Source organism: Marmota monax, unplaced genomic scaffold (genome assembly GCF_021218885.2).
Source record: "Marmota monax isolate L192 unplaced genomic scaffold, Marmota_monax_Labrador192_F-V1.1 WCK01_AAM20220418_F8-fsc00002, whole genome shotgun sequence".
Taxonomy (NCBI): Eukaryota; Metazoa; Chordata; class Mammalia; order Rodentia; family Sciuridae; genus Marmota; species Marmota monax.
The window spans coordinates 37,981,417-37,996,867 of record NW_026693571.1 but is presented as its reverse complement, the minus strand read 5'-3'; positions in this window follow the sequence as shown (position 1 = coordinate 37,996,867).

Below are 15,451 nucleotides of genomic sequence, written 5' to 3'. Positions count from 1 at the left end.
GAGACGCCGTCCAGGCTTGACAGACCCACGCGTTGGAAACCACCTCCGGGGCTGGGGGTGTGACTCAGTGGTATCTCCGTGGCCAGTCCTGAATTTGATCCCCAGCACGGCCCGAGACTTACGACACGGGTCCTGGAACCCAAATCACGTAGTTGCTCTCTGCCTCAGGTCCCATATCTGCCCAGCCAGGGCCTGACGCTGCATAGGTGCTCTGCAGGCGTCGGGAGATACCGCTCATGATGCCAGGGTGGGGTGTGAAGGAATGGGGGTCCCCGGTCAGAGCTGCTGCTGAGCCAGGAACCCATGTGGCAGGGGCCCTGGGTGGCACAGGCAGCCTTTGTCTTTCTGGCTTGAACCCAGGAACATCTGCAGCAGCCAGGGCGCCTGTCCAGGGGCCTCGGGGACAGCGCGAGACGGGGGTTTCCAGAACGTGGACTCACACAGCTCTGAGCCCACAGGCCGGCCTCTGTCACAGCAACTCTGCACACGGCACCAGGGCTCTCCATGATCCAGACTGTTCCTGGCTTCCAGACAGAAACCTCAGCCAGGGTGGCCTCTAGGAAGAGCGGGGGCTGCCAGCATGGAAGACGGGCCTGAGCTCAAAATAGCACAGGCAGAGCCGGGAGTGTCACTTCCTAACTCCTACCTCAGGATGGGTCCATCAGATAAGTGGGAGGAGGCGGACCAGGGGCCAGGGGTGAGGGACAGTAATTGTTATGCTGCAAAGACCCCGCCTCCAAGAGCACCCAGCTGCATGGAGTGTGTGTGTGAGTGTGAGAGTGTGTGTGTGTGAGTGTGTGTGTGTGAGTGTGAGTGTGTAAGTGTGTGAGTGTGTGTGTGTGTGTGAGTGGGGGGGGGGCTGGCTTCACCTCACAGCAGTTGTGATCTGATCTCCACTGTCTAAATCCTCTTGAAGGTCCCTGGTGGCACAGGAAGAAGCTGCACTTTCATGTGGCAGCAACAGGCGTGTGTGTGTGTGTGTGTGTGTAGCCTACAGGAGATGAGGCCCAAGAAGTGGGCCAGGAGGGGTGCTTAAAAATCCAGCGAAGGATCTCTTCTGAGAGTTGTGGGAAAGGGAAAGATTTTTTTCACACCTGAATGACATATCAGAGCAGGGCTTTGGTGACTTGGAGGGGCCAGAAAGTGATCAAGACAAGCGGTTCTGCTGGGTGCGGTGGCATAACTCTATAATCCGTCACTAGGGAGGCTGAGGCAGGAGACCAACCTCAGCAACTTAGCAAGACTCTGCCTCAAAATAAAAAATAAAAAGGTCTGGGGATGTAGCTCAGTGGTAAAGCACCCTGGGTTTCATGCCCAGCGCGTGCACCTGTGCATGCACACACACACACACACACACACACATGGTGTGGGGAGGCTCTGAGGTGTCTCACTGAGAAGTGGCCAAGGTGGTACAAAAGTCACTACAAGAGCCCAAAGCTAGAGAGTCTGGCAAGTGGCAAAATATTCTTCTTGCCCCTCCTCACACCTGCTAGAAGAGCTGGGCTCCGAAGAACTCACGTGCCCAGCCTTGTGGAATAACAGGCAGGCAGAACACCCATGCACTGCTGGTGGGTGCCCTTTGCTGAAAGAGGACATAGAGAAAGGGGCAGGCAACCTACCTCCTGCCTGCTTCTAAAGGTCATTGTAGACAACTGCCAAGCGCTTTTTCAAAGTGGTCTTGCCACTCTGCAAAGTGGTTATAGAACCACTGTGAAAATACTTCCATTTTTAAAAATATAATTTGATATCTATTGCTATAGTTTGGATCTTAAATGTCCTCAAAAGGCCCATACTCTAAAGGCTTGGTCCCCAGGGTGTTGCTCTTAGGAGGTGAGGGGGCCTTTAAGAGGCGTGGCCTAATGGGAGGAAGATAGGTTATTGGAAGTGTGCCCTTGATGGGGATATTGGGACCCCAGCCCTCTCTCTCTCTCTCTCTCTCTCTCTCTCTCTCTCTCTGGCCACCATGAGGTAAGCAGCTTTGCTCCACCAGTGCTCTCATCTTGATATATGTACTCCCTTGCCACAGGTCCAAAACTGCAAGTCAAAATCAACCTTTCCTCTTTCTAAGTTGATGATCTTAGGCATTTTGTTACAATAACAGCTGACTAACACCTACACCCACATACACAGCAATCCCACTGCCAGGTCCTTATCAGGAAAAATGAAAGCATATGTCTTCAAATAGACTTTCCTGACAGTGTTCACCATAGCTGTAGTCACAGCAGCCAGAAATGAAACACAATTCAAAATCTCCATCAACAGGAGAATGGATAAACACACTGACACTATTCATACAATGGAATCATATGCTTATCAGTCGAAAGGAACCAGCTGTGGATACATCAACAATATGGATAAATCTCACAGGACCTAAGTGAGTCCTTACTATATGATCCTATTTCTGTGAAGTTCAAGAACTCCTGTTCTTAGGAAGTGAGGGGAAACGGGAAAAAAAAACAAGAGAGAGAAATGAATTACAGTAGATGGGGTAGAGAGAGAAGATGGGAGGGGAGGGGAGGGGGGATAGTAGAGGATAGGAAAGGTAGCAGAATACAATAGACACTAGTATGGCAGTATGTAAAAAAGTGGATGTGTAACCGATGTGAATCTGCAATATGTATACGGGGCAAAAATGGGAGTTCATAATCTGCTTGAATCAAATGTATGAAATATGATATGTCAAGAGCTTTGTAATGTTTTGAACAACTAATAATAATTAAAAAAATAAAATAAAGGCCAAAAAAATAAATTAAAAAAAAAGAACTCCTGTTCTTGAAACTAATCTATGATAGAAATTGGGGTAGCGATGGCCTCGGAGGGTGAGGATTTGATTGGAAAAGGACAGGAAAGATCTCACTGAGATAATGGAATTCCTCCATTTTCTATTTGGGTAACATTTATACCATAGATTCCTTTTTTTTTTTCTTTTCCATTTGGCATTGGGCAAGGATAGTGTTTATAGGGACACATGATGAGGAAGTGTTCAGATTCTTTCCTATGGGTCTGGTCTAGCTTTCTCTCTTTCTCTCTTTCTTTCTTTCTAACCAGGGATTGAACCCAGGGCTGCTTAACCTTAACAACTGAGCCACATCCCAGCCCTATTTTGTATTTTATTTAGAGACAGGGTCTCACTGAGTTGCTTAGTGCCTCACCTTGCTGAGTCCTACCTCAGCCTCCTGAGCCACTGGGAATTACAGGTGTGCACCACAACAACCAGCTGTTCTAGGTTTCCTGAACCTGCCCATCTGATAGAAGAGAATATGGGGCCTCATGGTGTGGGTGCTGACCCACAAGTCATTTAACTCCTCCACGCTTCCATTTTCATCTTTACACCCAGAATAGTCCCTCTGCTCGGGGTCTGATGCACTGTAGAATCCTTCTTAATCAAGAACAGTTGGGTGAACAATGAAGCCAGCTTGGCTGTAGGTCCTTGAGGCCTTTAGTTTTCAGTGTTACTGGGCCTCACAGCACAGAGTACACATTTCTTGGAGGAGCTGGATATGTGTGGATCTTTTCTTTCCAAGGAGGGAGCCTAATCATCTAATTTGTATCCAGAAGAACCGAATGAGCAACCTAACAGAGAGGAAGAGAAAGGCACCCAGCACAGGGCTGTTTGCCCGCTTCATCGCGTTGAGTCCTCAAATCAGACCTAGTGGCTGCAGCATAAGCTCTACCCCCAGTGTGCAGGTGGGTGGGTGGCCCAGCTCCAAGTGTGAGAAGCTGGGCTTGCACCCAGGTCTCCTGGCTCCTTAGATCCCTTTCACTCAGGAGGGTTGCTATAGCAGTGGAAGCAGTTGGTCTCAGCTCCCCAAAATACTCTCTCAACACCAGCAGAGAAAGGGGTCATTTGCATGCAAACAAATGGTTCCTGAGAGAGGCACCCAGGGCACCTTCTCCTGGTCAGAGGGAGGGCTTACTGCCTGTGTCCAGTTCCCTAGGGCCCAATGTGGTGACCTGGGAAGGGTATGCCCAGTCCTGGAAGGCCTGAGCAGCCAGCAGCTGGCGGAGCTCCACATGCTGAGCACCACTTTCCTCTCTCAACCCCTTTCCACAGGGGGATGCTTTCGGTGGAGGCCAGCACCTTGTGCACTAACGTTATGCATGGTCTGAGGGTGTGGCCCAGTGGCAGGTGCCTGCCAGCATGTCCAGAATCTGATCTGATGGGCCAGAAGCCGGGAAGAGCCGCATTCCTGCCCTCCTGTCCTCCTTCCTGTAACTCGATTTAGGACTTTTCATTTCAGTTGCTCTCCTGGGGACTGAGTGTGGACAAAAGACCAGAACAGCATGTTGATGACTAGTTTAGGAGTCAGACTAAGGGAAAGGACTGAAATCATGATTTTTTTTCTCTTTTTTTGATAACCGCATCCTTCTCATGGAGCGCTGCGTGGAGCACTTGATACTGAAACACAGAACGGCCCACCCGGCACAGGCCCCAACCAACACAAGAAGCACGCCAGGCAAAGCATTTCATGTCTCATGACCAGTTTGACGACCACTTTGTTCTCCCTGTGCAGATGGTGAATACTAGCCCTGCAGCTAGCCATGTGCAAATGAGGAACTAGCTCAGTGAAGGGGTTGAAAGAGCCAGCCAAGGTCACACAGCAGGTTCAGACTCTTGTCTTCAGATCCTCAATCTAGGAACCAGGAGAACCCTCTCTCTGAGATGATGCTATTTTGTATTTAGCTTATCTACCCACAGGCCTTGCCAGATCCATCACATTCAGAGTTAATTGATAATTGTATAAAAGCAGGCTAAGACCTGTCAATATGTGAAGTATTAACTAGGCATTAGCAAACATTTTTTAATTGATTTTTAAAAAAATTATATATGACAGCGAAATGCATTGTAATTCATATTACACATATAAAGCACGATTTTTCATATCTCTGGTTGTATACAAAGTATGTTCACACCAATTTGTGTCTTCATACATGTACTTTGGATAATGATGACCATCACATTCCACCATCATTTTTAACCCCATGTCCCCTCCTTTACCCTCCCACCCTTCTGCCCTATCTAGAATTCATCTATTCCTCCCATGTACCCTCTCCCTACCCCATTGTGAATCATCCTCCTTATATCAGAGAAAACATTCCGCATTTGGTTTTTTGGGATTGGCTAACTTCACTTAGCATTATTTCCTCCAACTCCATTTTATTCATTTACCTGCAAATGCTATGATTTTATTCTCTTTTATTGCTGAGTAATATTCCCCTGTGCATACATGCCACTTTTTTTTTTTTTTTTTTTTATTCCATTCATCCACTGAAGGGCATCTAGGTTGGCTCCACAGTTTAGCTATTGTGAATTGTGCTGCTATAAACATTGATGTGGCTGTGTCCCTGTAGTGTGCTGTTTTTAAGTCCTTTGGGTATAGGAGAAGGATAGCTGGGTCAAATGGTGGTTCCTTTCCCAATTTTCCAAGGAATCTCCATGCTGCTTTCCATATTGGCTGCAACAATTTGCAATCCCACCAGCAGTGTATGAGTGTGCCTTTTCCCCCACATCCTCACCAATACTTATTGTTGTTTGTATTCTTAATGGCTGCCATTCTGCTAGAGTGAGATGAAATCTTAGAGTAGTTTTGATTTGCATTTCTCTAATTGCTAGTGATGATGAACATTTTTTCATATATTTGTTGATTGATTATTTATCATCTTCTGAGAAGTATATGTTCAGTTCCTTGGCCCATTTATTGACTGGGTTATTTGGGTTTTTTTGGTGCTTAGCTTTTTGAGCTCTTTATATACCCTAGAGATTAGTGCTCTATCTGATGTGGGAGGGGTAAAATTGCTCCCAAGATGTAGGCTCTCTGTTCACCTCACAGATTGTTTCTTTTGCTGAGAAGAAACTTTTTATTTTTTTTTAAAGAGAGAGAGAGAGAGAGAATTTTAATATTTATTTTTTAGTTTTCGGCGGACATAACATCTCTGTTTGTATGTGGTTCGGAGGATCGAACCCAGGCCGCACGCATGCCAGACGAGCGTGCTACCGCTTGAGCCACATCCCCAGCCCCAAGAAGAAACTTTTTAGTTTGAATCCATCCATTTATTGATTCTTGATTTTAATTTTTGCACTATAGGAGTCTTATTAAGGAAGTTGGGGCCTAATACCACATGATAGAGATTAGGGCCTACTTTTTCTTCTATTAGATGCAAGGTCTCTGGTTTAATTCCTAGGTCCTTGATCCATTTTGAGTTGAATTTTGTGCATGGTGAGAGACAGGGGTTTAATTTCATTTTGTTGCATATGGATTTCCAGTTTTCCCAGCACCATTTGTTAAAGAAGCTATCTTTTCTCCAATGTGTGTTTTTGGCACCTTTGTCTAATATAAGATAATTGTAATTTTGTGGGTTAGTCTCTGTGTCCTCTAAATTGTACCACTGGTCTCCCAGTCTGTTTTGGTGCCAATACCATGCTGTTTTTCTTTTTTTTTTTTAATATTTATTTTTTAGTTTTAGATGGACACAACACAATGCCTTTATTCTTTATGTGGTGCTGAGGATCGAACCCGGGTCCCGCCCGTGCTAGGCGATCGCTCTACCTCTGAGCCACAATCCCAGCCCTACCATGCTGTTTTTGTTACCATTGCTCTGCAGTACAGTTTAATGTCTGGTATAGTGATGCCTCTGCTTCATTCTTTCAGCTAAGGATTGCTTTAGCTGGGTCTCTTATTTTTCCAGATGAATTTCATGGTTACTTTTTCTATTTCTATGAGGAATGCCATTGGGATTTTGATTGGAATTGCATTAAACATGTACAGTGCTTTTGGTAGTATGGTCATTTTGACAATATTAATTTTTGCATTTATGTTTATTAGAGATATTGGTCTGAAGTTTTCTTTCTTTGATGTGTCTTTGCCTGGTTTTGGAATCAAGGTGATACTAGCCTCATAGAATGAGTTTAGAAGTGCTGCCTCTTTTTCTATTTCCTGAAATAAATTGAAGAAGAACAAGAACAAGGTAGATCTTTCCATCTTCTAAGATTTTCTTTCTTTAGTGCTCTGTAGTTTTTGTTGTAGAGTCTTTCACCTCTTTTGTTGAGTCCCAAGTTTTTTATTTATTTATTTTTGAGGCTATTGTAAATGGGGTAGTTTCCCTTGTTTCCCATTCAGGGGATTTGTCATTGCCATACAGAAATGCCTTTGATTTATGGGTATTGATTTTTATATGCTGCTACTTTGCTGAATTCATTTACTAGATCTAGAAGTTTTCTGCTGGAATCTTTGGGGTCTTCTAGGTATAGAATCCTATCGTCATCAAATGTGCTAATTTGAGTTCTTCTTTTCCTATCTGTATCCCTTTAATTTCTTTTGTCTGTCTAATTGCTTTGGCCAGTGTTTCAAAACTATGTTAAACAGAAGTGGTGAAAGAGGGCATCTCTGTCTTGTTTCAATGTTTAGAGGGAATGTTTTCAATTTTTCTCCATTTAGAATGATGCTGGCCTGGGGCTTAGCATAGATAGCTTTTATGATGTTGAGATATGTTTCTGTTATCCCTAGATTTTCTAATGTTTTGAACATGAAGGGGTACTGTATTTTGTCAAATGATTTTTCTGCATCTATTGAGATCATCATATGATTCTTATCTTTAAGTCTATTGATGTGATGAATTACATTTATTGATTTCCATATGTTGAACCGAACTTGCATCCCTGGGATGAATCCCACTTGGTCATGGTGCACTATCTTTTTAATATGTTTTTGTATTCGATTTGCCAGAATTTTATTGAGAATTTTTGCATCTATGTTTATTAGAGATATCGGTCTGAAGTTTTCTTTCTTTGGTGTGTCTTTGCCTGGTTTTGGAATCAGGGTGATATTGGCCTCATAGGATGAGTTTAGAAGTGCTGCCTCTTTTTTCTATTTCCTGAAACAAATTGAAGAGTATTGGTATTAGTTCTTCTTTAAAGGTCTGGTAGAACTCAGCTGTGTATTCATTCGGTCCTGGGCTTTTCTTTGTTGGAAGGCTTCTGATGGCGTCTTCTATTCGTTGCTTGAAATTGATCTGTTTAAATTGTATATATCATCCTGATTCAATTTGGGCAAATCATATGTCTCTAGATATTTTTTGATGCCTTCAATATTTTCTATTTTATTGGAGTACAAGTTTTCAAAATAATTTCAAATTATCTTCCATATTTCTAAAGTGTATGTTGTGATACTTCCTTTTTCATGACGTATGTTAGTAATTCTCTCTCCTTCTCTTTGTTAGCATGGCTAAGGGTCTGTCAATTTTATTTATTTTTTCAAAGAAACAACTTTTTGTTCTGTCAATTTTTTCAATTGTTTCGTATTATTTAGTCTCCAAGTATTGGAGTAGCTTTTATTTCTTATTTTATAATTGATTTCTAATTTCATTCCATTATGATCTGATAGAATGGAGGGTAGTATCTCTATTCTAATACTTGCTAGGAGTTGTTTTGTGGCATAATACATGGTCTATTTTAGAGAAGGACCCATGTTCTGTTGAGAAAAAAGTGTACTTGATTGTTGAAGGATGAAATATTCTATATATGGCAGTTAAGTCTAAGTTATTGATTGTATATTAAGTTATAGTTTGTTTGTTCAGCTTTTGTTTAGAAGATCTATCCAGTGTTGAAAGGGGTATGTTAAAGTCATCCAAAATTATTGTGTTGTGGCCTATTGGACTCTTGAAACTGAGAAGTGTTTGTTTGATGAACATAGCTGCTCCATTGTTTGGGTCATATATATTTATAATTGTTAAGTCTTGTTGGTGTATGGTTCCCTTGAGCAGTATGTAGTGTCCTTCTTTATCCTTTTTGATTGACTTTAGCTTGAAGTCTATTTTATTTGATGTGAGGATGGAAACCTCTGCTTACTTCCACAGTCCATGTGAGTGATATGATTTTTTCCCAAACTTTCACCTTCAGTCTGTGGATGTCTTTTCCTATGAGATGAGTCTCTTGGAGGCAGCATATTGTTGGATCTTTTTTTTTTTTTTTAAGTCTTTAATATTTATTTTTTAGTTTTCGGCAGACACTTTGTATGTGGTGCTGAGGATCGAACCCGGGCCGCACGCATGCCAGGCGAGCGCGCTACCACTTGAGCCACATCCCCAGCCCCCCCTTTTTTTTTTTTTAAATCCAATCTGCTAGTCTATGTCTTTTGATTGATGAGTTTAGGCCATTAACATTCAGGGTTATTTGTATTCGCAGCCATTTTTGTTTATCTTTGGTATTTAACGTGACTTGGTTTCTCCTCTGATTAGGTTTTCCTTTATTGTAATCCCTCCCTCTGCTGATCTTCATCCTTGTTTTTTATTTCCTCTTCGTGGAATATTTTGCTGAGGATGTTCTGTAGTGTAGGCTTTCTAGTTGTACATTCTTTTAACTTTTGTTTATGGTGGAAGGTTTTTATTTCATCATCAAATCTAAAGCTTAGTTTTGCTGGATATAAGATTCTTGGTTGGCATCTATTTTCTTTCAGAGCTTGGTATACGTTGTTTCATGATCTCCTGGCTTTGAGGGTCTGGATTGAAAGATCTGCTGAGATATGAATTGGTCTCCCCTATATGTGATCTGATTCCTCTCTCTTGAGGTTTTTAAGATTCTATCCTTATTCTGTTTGCTAAGGCATTTTCATTATAATGTGCCTTGGTGTAGATCTGCTGTAACTTTGTACATTTGGTGTCCTGTAACCCTCTTGTATTTGGTTTTCAATTCATTCTTCATGTTTGGGAAATTTTCTGATGTTATCTCATTGAAGAGATTGTGCATTTGAAACTCTGTTCCTTCCTCTATCCCAATAAATCTTAGATGTCTTTTGAAGCTGTCCCATAATTCTTGGATGTTCTTTTCATAGTTTCTTACTATCTTCACTGTGTGATCAACTTTATTTTCCAGATTGTATTCTTTGTCTTCATTATCTGACGTTCTTTCTTCCAAGTGATCTGGGCTGTTGGTTATGCTTTCTATTGAGGTTTCTATTTGGTTTATTGTATCCTTCATTTCAAAGTTTTCTGATTTTTTTTTTCAGAGTCTCTATCTCTTTCTTGAAGTAATCTTTTGCTACCTGCATTTGCTCTCTTATCTCATTGTTGGAGTGATCAGTTTTTGCCTGTATTTGCTCATTTAGGTCATTCTTTATTCATGGAGCATTTTAATTATGAACATTCTGAACTCCTTCTCGGACGTTTCATCAACTGTGCTGTCCACAGGTTCTGTTATTGTAGTAACCTGGTTTGTTTGGGGCACTTTCCTCCCTTGTGTTTTTCATATTGTCTATGCGTCTTCCTTTCTTGCAGTGTGGATCTTGGGCCTAGGTCCCGTGCAAGTTGGTGAGAGCAGTTCAGGGTCTGGGCCTGAGCTCCCACAGTTGTCTGCTGGTCCAAAGGGGTGGTCCTGTGCCAGAGGCTGAGCTCCGGCGGGTGTCTGCAGGTGGCTGGATGAACTGGGCCTACTGTGAGCCTGGGTCCCCATGCAGGCAGGTGTGTGCAGATCTTGGTAAATATTTTTTATAAAAAGTCACCTTGTATCTGGGCACAGTGGCGCATGCCTGTGATCCCAGCAGAGGATTGGGAGGCTGAGGCCGAGGATTGCAAGTTCAAAGCCAGCCTCCAACTTGGTGAGGCCCTAAGCAACTTTGTACAAAAGTACAAAAAAAAGAAGAAGAAGAAGAAGAAGAAGAAGAAGAAGAAGAAGAAGAAGAAGAAGAAAGAAAGCAAGCCTGCCTTGTAAACGCTTTCAGGTTTGTGGACCACCTGGTCTCTGTCACTCTGTCACTTTAGCACCCATATGAATAAATGGACAATTGGGTGGGGCTGTGTTCCAATAAAATTCAATTTATGAGCATTAACATTTGAATTTCATATAATTTTTACATGTCAAGAAATAGCATTGTTCTTTCAACATCAAAGAATGTGAAAAACACTCTTAGCCCACAGGCCACATACAAATAGGTGTCAGACAGGATTGGGCACCTGGGCTGCATTTGCCAACCCTTGGGCTAGACGCTCCTGACCTGTCGACATTCACCCTCTCTCCAGGACTGTGTTGGTGAGGTATGGATTACCTTAAAGGTATGGATTTCCTCTAAATCCCACCAGCTAACCCTAGGTTCCAGCAACCCGGAGGCTGCAGGTGCACACCAGTGCCCAGCCTGCTCTGTGGACTGTGTATGCAGAATTCCCCTGGAGTTCCAGCAGCACACCCAGCCACAGGCCTTAACCTGGTAATTATCCTTTCCTGGTTCTCCCTGTACCTTCTCAGAAAGGGGCCTGTCAAGAGCCAGCATTGAGAGTCCTTAAGTTATTTAACAGTGGAATAGCCCTGTGTGTGGGCTCAGACTGCCTGGGTCTGATTCTCTTCTCCCTGTGCGTGACCTCGGTTGGACTTGCAATCTTCTCTGCACCATGTTTCTTCAACTGTGCCGCAGTAACAATGAGCTGAACAGCATACAGAGAGGATTTAGAACATGCTGTGCGTAGGTTAGCTGGATCATTGTGTCTTCACTGTTTTGCTTCTCTTCTCTCTCTCTCTTCTGAATCCATCCCTCCAAAATTTATAAAGTGCCAGGCTACCTCTGTGCAGGGGAGGGGATCCAAACCCAGAGGATTCTCTGCCTGGTCCTGGAGTCCTTCGGTCTGTTGACAATTAGTCATTATAGTTAGCTATTGCTGTGTAATAAAACGCCCCCAAACTTAGTGACTTAAACTAGCAACAAGCATTTATTTGCTTGACATTCTGCAGTTGGAGCAGGGTTCAGTGCAGATGGCTTATCTCTGCTCCACCTGGGCTTGGCTGGGGTGCTGCCACTGGACCCCAAGGATCCAGTAGAGCCTTGTCATGTATCTGGGATCTCAGCTGAGTGGGTGGAATAGCTTGGGGCTGGCTAAGTTCAACCCTCCCCCACTGCCCCCACACCCTTTTAGCAGGACAGTTTGATTCATTTAACAGGCATTTGGCTTCTATGAGGGTGTCAATGGGCCAATGAGCTGAGGAAGGCTCTTAGATCCCAGGACCAAAAGGTACAGTGTCACCTACATCCCATGCTATGGCCAAAGCCAGTAACAGGGTCAGGTCCGACTTAAGGGCAGGCATTGTGGGTGGCCATCTCTACTGGCACCTACCCCAGGGATGGAGTGAAGCCCCAGCCAGCCTCACAAGGGCCACAGCACAACTGGCTGATTGACCCATTGCCACCAGGGGGATGCTAGAGGATGCTTTTGAAAACACTCAAAGAATTCTTAATTCCAGGGGCTGGGGTGTAGCTCCATGGTAGGGCATGTGCCTAGGAGGTGTGAGGCCTTGGGGTCTATCTCCAGCACAAAGGGAGGGAGGGAGGGAGAAATAAACCTATTTCCAACCAGAAGAGTAGGCACACCTGTAATTCTAAGGTCTTGGAAGGCTTAGCAGGAGGATCACAAGTTCAAGGGCAGCCTCAGCAACTTAGCAAGACTCTCAGAAAAAAATAAAATAAAAAGGGCTGGGGGTGCAACTCAGTGGTGGAGTGATCCTGAGTTCAATCCCAGTACCAAAAAAGAAAACTAAAGCAAAAAAAAAGAAAAAGAAAAAGAAAGAAAGCTTTTGAAGAATTCTCTTAATTTTGCTCTTTCCAAAGAATTGTTTATTAAAATGATTTAATGAAAAAATTTTCAATCCCATAAAAACTCAAGAAAATCTCCATATAGCTTTTCATTTGTGTATATTCCATTTTTATAATGATAAAGTTATGTGAGACATAAAAATTATATAAAATATATAAATCTTTGGGGCTTGGGATTTGCCTAGCAGGCACAAGGCCCTAGGTTCGATTATTATCACTGAAAAATTTTTTATAAAAGAGACATATAAATCTTCAATATAGAATACTTGAGAGCTGGGGATATAGCTCAGTGGTGGAGAACTTGCCCAGCCTGCTGAGTTCCATACCCAGCACCACACACACACACACACACACACACACACACATATACACACATACACACACACACAAAAAAAACCCCACAAAAACTACTTAACCAAAATGAAATAACCAACTTTTAATACTTGAGAAACATATAAATATATGTATTGGTACCAGGGATTGAACACCCAGGGTCCGACCCCATGCCCATGTCTATTGAGCCACATCCCCAGCCCTTGTTTGTATTTTATTTAGAGACAGGGTCTCACTAAGTTGCTTAGGGCCTCGCTAAGTTGCTGAGGCTGGCTTTGAACATGTGATCCTCCTGCCTCAGCATCTGGAGCCCCAGGGAATTTTAGGCATGCACCACTGAAGCCACTTCTTTTTCATTTTGATGTGTCATTTATTTATTTATTCACTTGCTCAGTCAACGAATAACTCCTGTTTAGGGCCTCCTCTGGGGAGGTCACTCTTCCAGTCACTGGGTACAACTCGAACAAAAATAGACTGTTCCCTATGGATAACATATTACTTATTTAACAGATGTTCCTGCTTGGTGAACTTTGGCCAGCCAAACAGGATGAATGCAAGTCCCAAGGTTAGGTAACACACACAAAGCAGTGTTCCATCACCAGGTTGCAAGTACTCATCCCAAGACAAGCACGGTGACAGTTGCAAAGAAAAAACTTCCCTTTTCAAGCACAGTAGTGCACCCCTGAAATCCAGCAGCTCAGAAGGCTGAGGCAAGAGGATCATGATTTTGAGGCCAGCCTCAGCAACTTAGGGAGGCCCTAAGCAACTTAGAGAGACCTGGTCTCAAAATAAAAAATTAAGAAGAGGCAAGACTTGGGTCTGGGCGACTCAGAGGCAGAGGGACGGAAGTTTGGACTCTTTCAATGCAAGTCCATGAGCCCACTGCAGGGTGGTGGGTCAAAGGCCAGTCTAAGAGCCATAGAAGGGTCCTAAATGGCACCACTGTGGGGGTGGACAGGCTGCCCTTGGGTCCTGCCCTGGGGGCTGCGGGTGTGGGGAGGAATAAGTTCCTAGCCTGAGAGCCCAGAGGAGCAGCTGCTGGGCCTATCCCAAACCTGAGGTTCCAGAGTGGCAGCTACTTCTACTGCTGCTGCTGTTGGCCCCTCCTCTCCTACCACCTGCGCCCTCTCCCACCTGTTAAAGTTCTTACCCCAGGACCTCGGAATGTGATCTTATTAGAAATAGGGTAGTCACAGATGTGACTTAAGATGAGGCCATATTGAAGTAGGATAGGCCTGAGTCCAAAATGACTTGTGTCGTCATGAATACATGGCATGTGAAGACAGACACACTGGGAGAAGAACACCATGTGACATGCAATGACAAAAGCAGAAAGTGGAGGGACACTTTCTGTGGTGGCAAACCAAAAAACCCTGAAGGCGGCAGAGATTCCTCTGCAAATTAAAGAGGCAGCATGGCCCTGCAGATGCCTTTATTTCAGACTTCTGGGCCTGGAACTGTGTGAGAGAAAAAAATTCTGTGGTACTACTTTGTTACAGCATCTCCAGGAGTCTCATACACACTCCCTCCCGGTTTTTATTAGGTGGCAGCGAAGGTTCATTCATTGTGAAGCTCAGAAAGGGTAACAGACCCCTTCCTTGGCTCTGTACTTCATTTTGTGTTTGCAATTTTGTATTCTTTCTTTTTATAAGAGTACTCCCCACCCCTATCAAATAGATTCAGATGCCACAAAACCTAGGTCTGGGAAGGGTCCCCAGTTATCACCCTGTTGGTGCCCTGCCCAGGCCCACCTCTGCCTAGGGAAGAGTCCCAGGGCCTCAGCAGGGCGGGACCCCATTCCCTCTAAGGTTTGCTCTGTAGCTGGCATCCATGTCCCTAGGGCGTTGGAAAGAGAGGTGGTTTAGGCTTTTGTCAGGCAGAAGCCTGAGTTAGAGGACTTCCTGGGGATTGTCCTGGCCAAGGCTCCATTACAGTCACCTTTCTCCCACACCTCAGTGGGCATGAGTTAAAATTTCCCACAGGCAGCCACAGCGCGAGTGGCTGACTTGCCGTGCAGGCAGTGCCCTGGGACAGGCCATGCCCAGGGACAGGCCATGCCCAGGGACAGGGACAGGCCTGGTGCTTCCAGTCTGGCTGCTCTCGTTCCCGCCTGTCCTGCTTCGTGGCTTCCCCACCTCCACCCAACCCGTCCTCATTCTCTACAATCAGATCAGCAAAGACTACAGAAATGCCCTGCCATGCACCCAAGACACACCCCTGTCTCCATGGGAGGTCTCTTTATCCCATCTCCCCACCTCCAGGCCCCTCCGAGTTCACACCACTGCGACAAACAGGCGGCATCTAGTCTGTGGGAGGTGATGGGGATCCCTTGACCTGTGGTAGGTGGGTCCTGAGAAAGTCACCATGGAGGGGGCAGCTGACCTGCACATAATAACCACCCTGGCCAAGAATAGCTAGAGATTGAGGTGGATGTTCCTTGAGTAAACAGTGTGCGTTCTAGTGGCTTAAGAGTGACAATTATTATTATTATTGGCACCAGGAAATGAACCCAGGGGTGCTTAACCACTGAGCCACACCCCAGCCTCTTT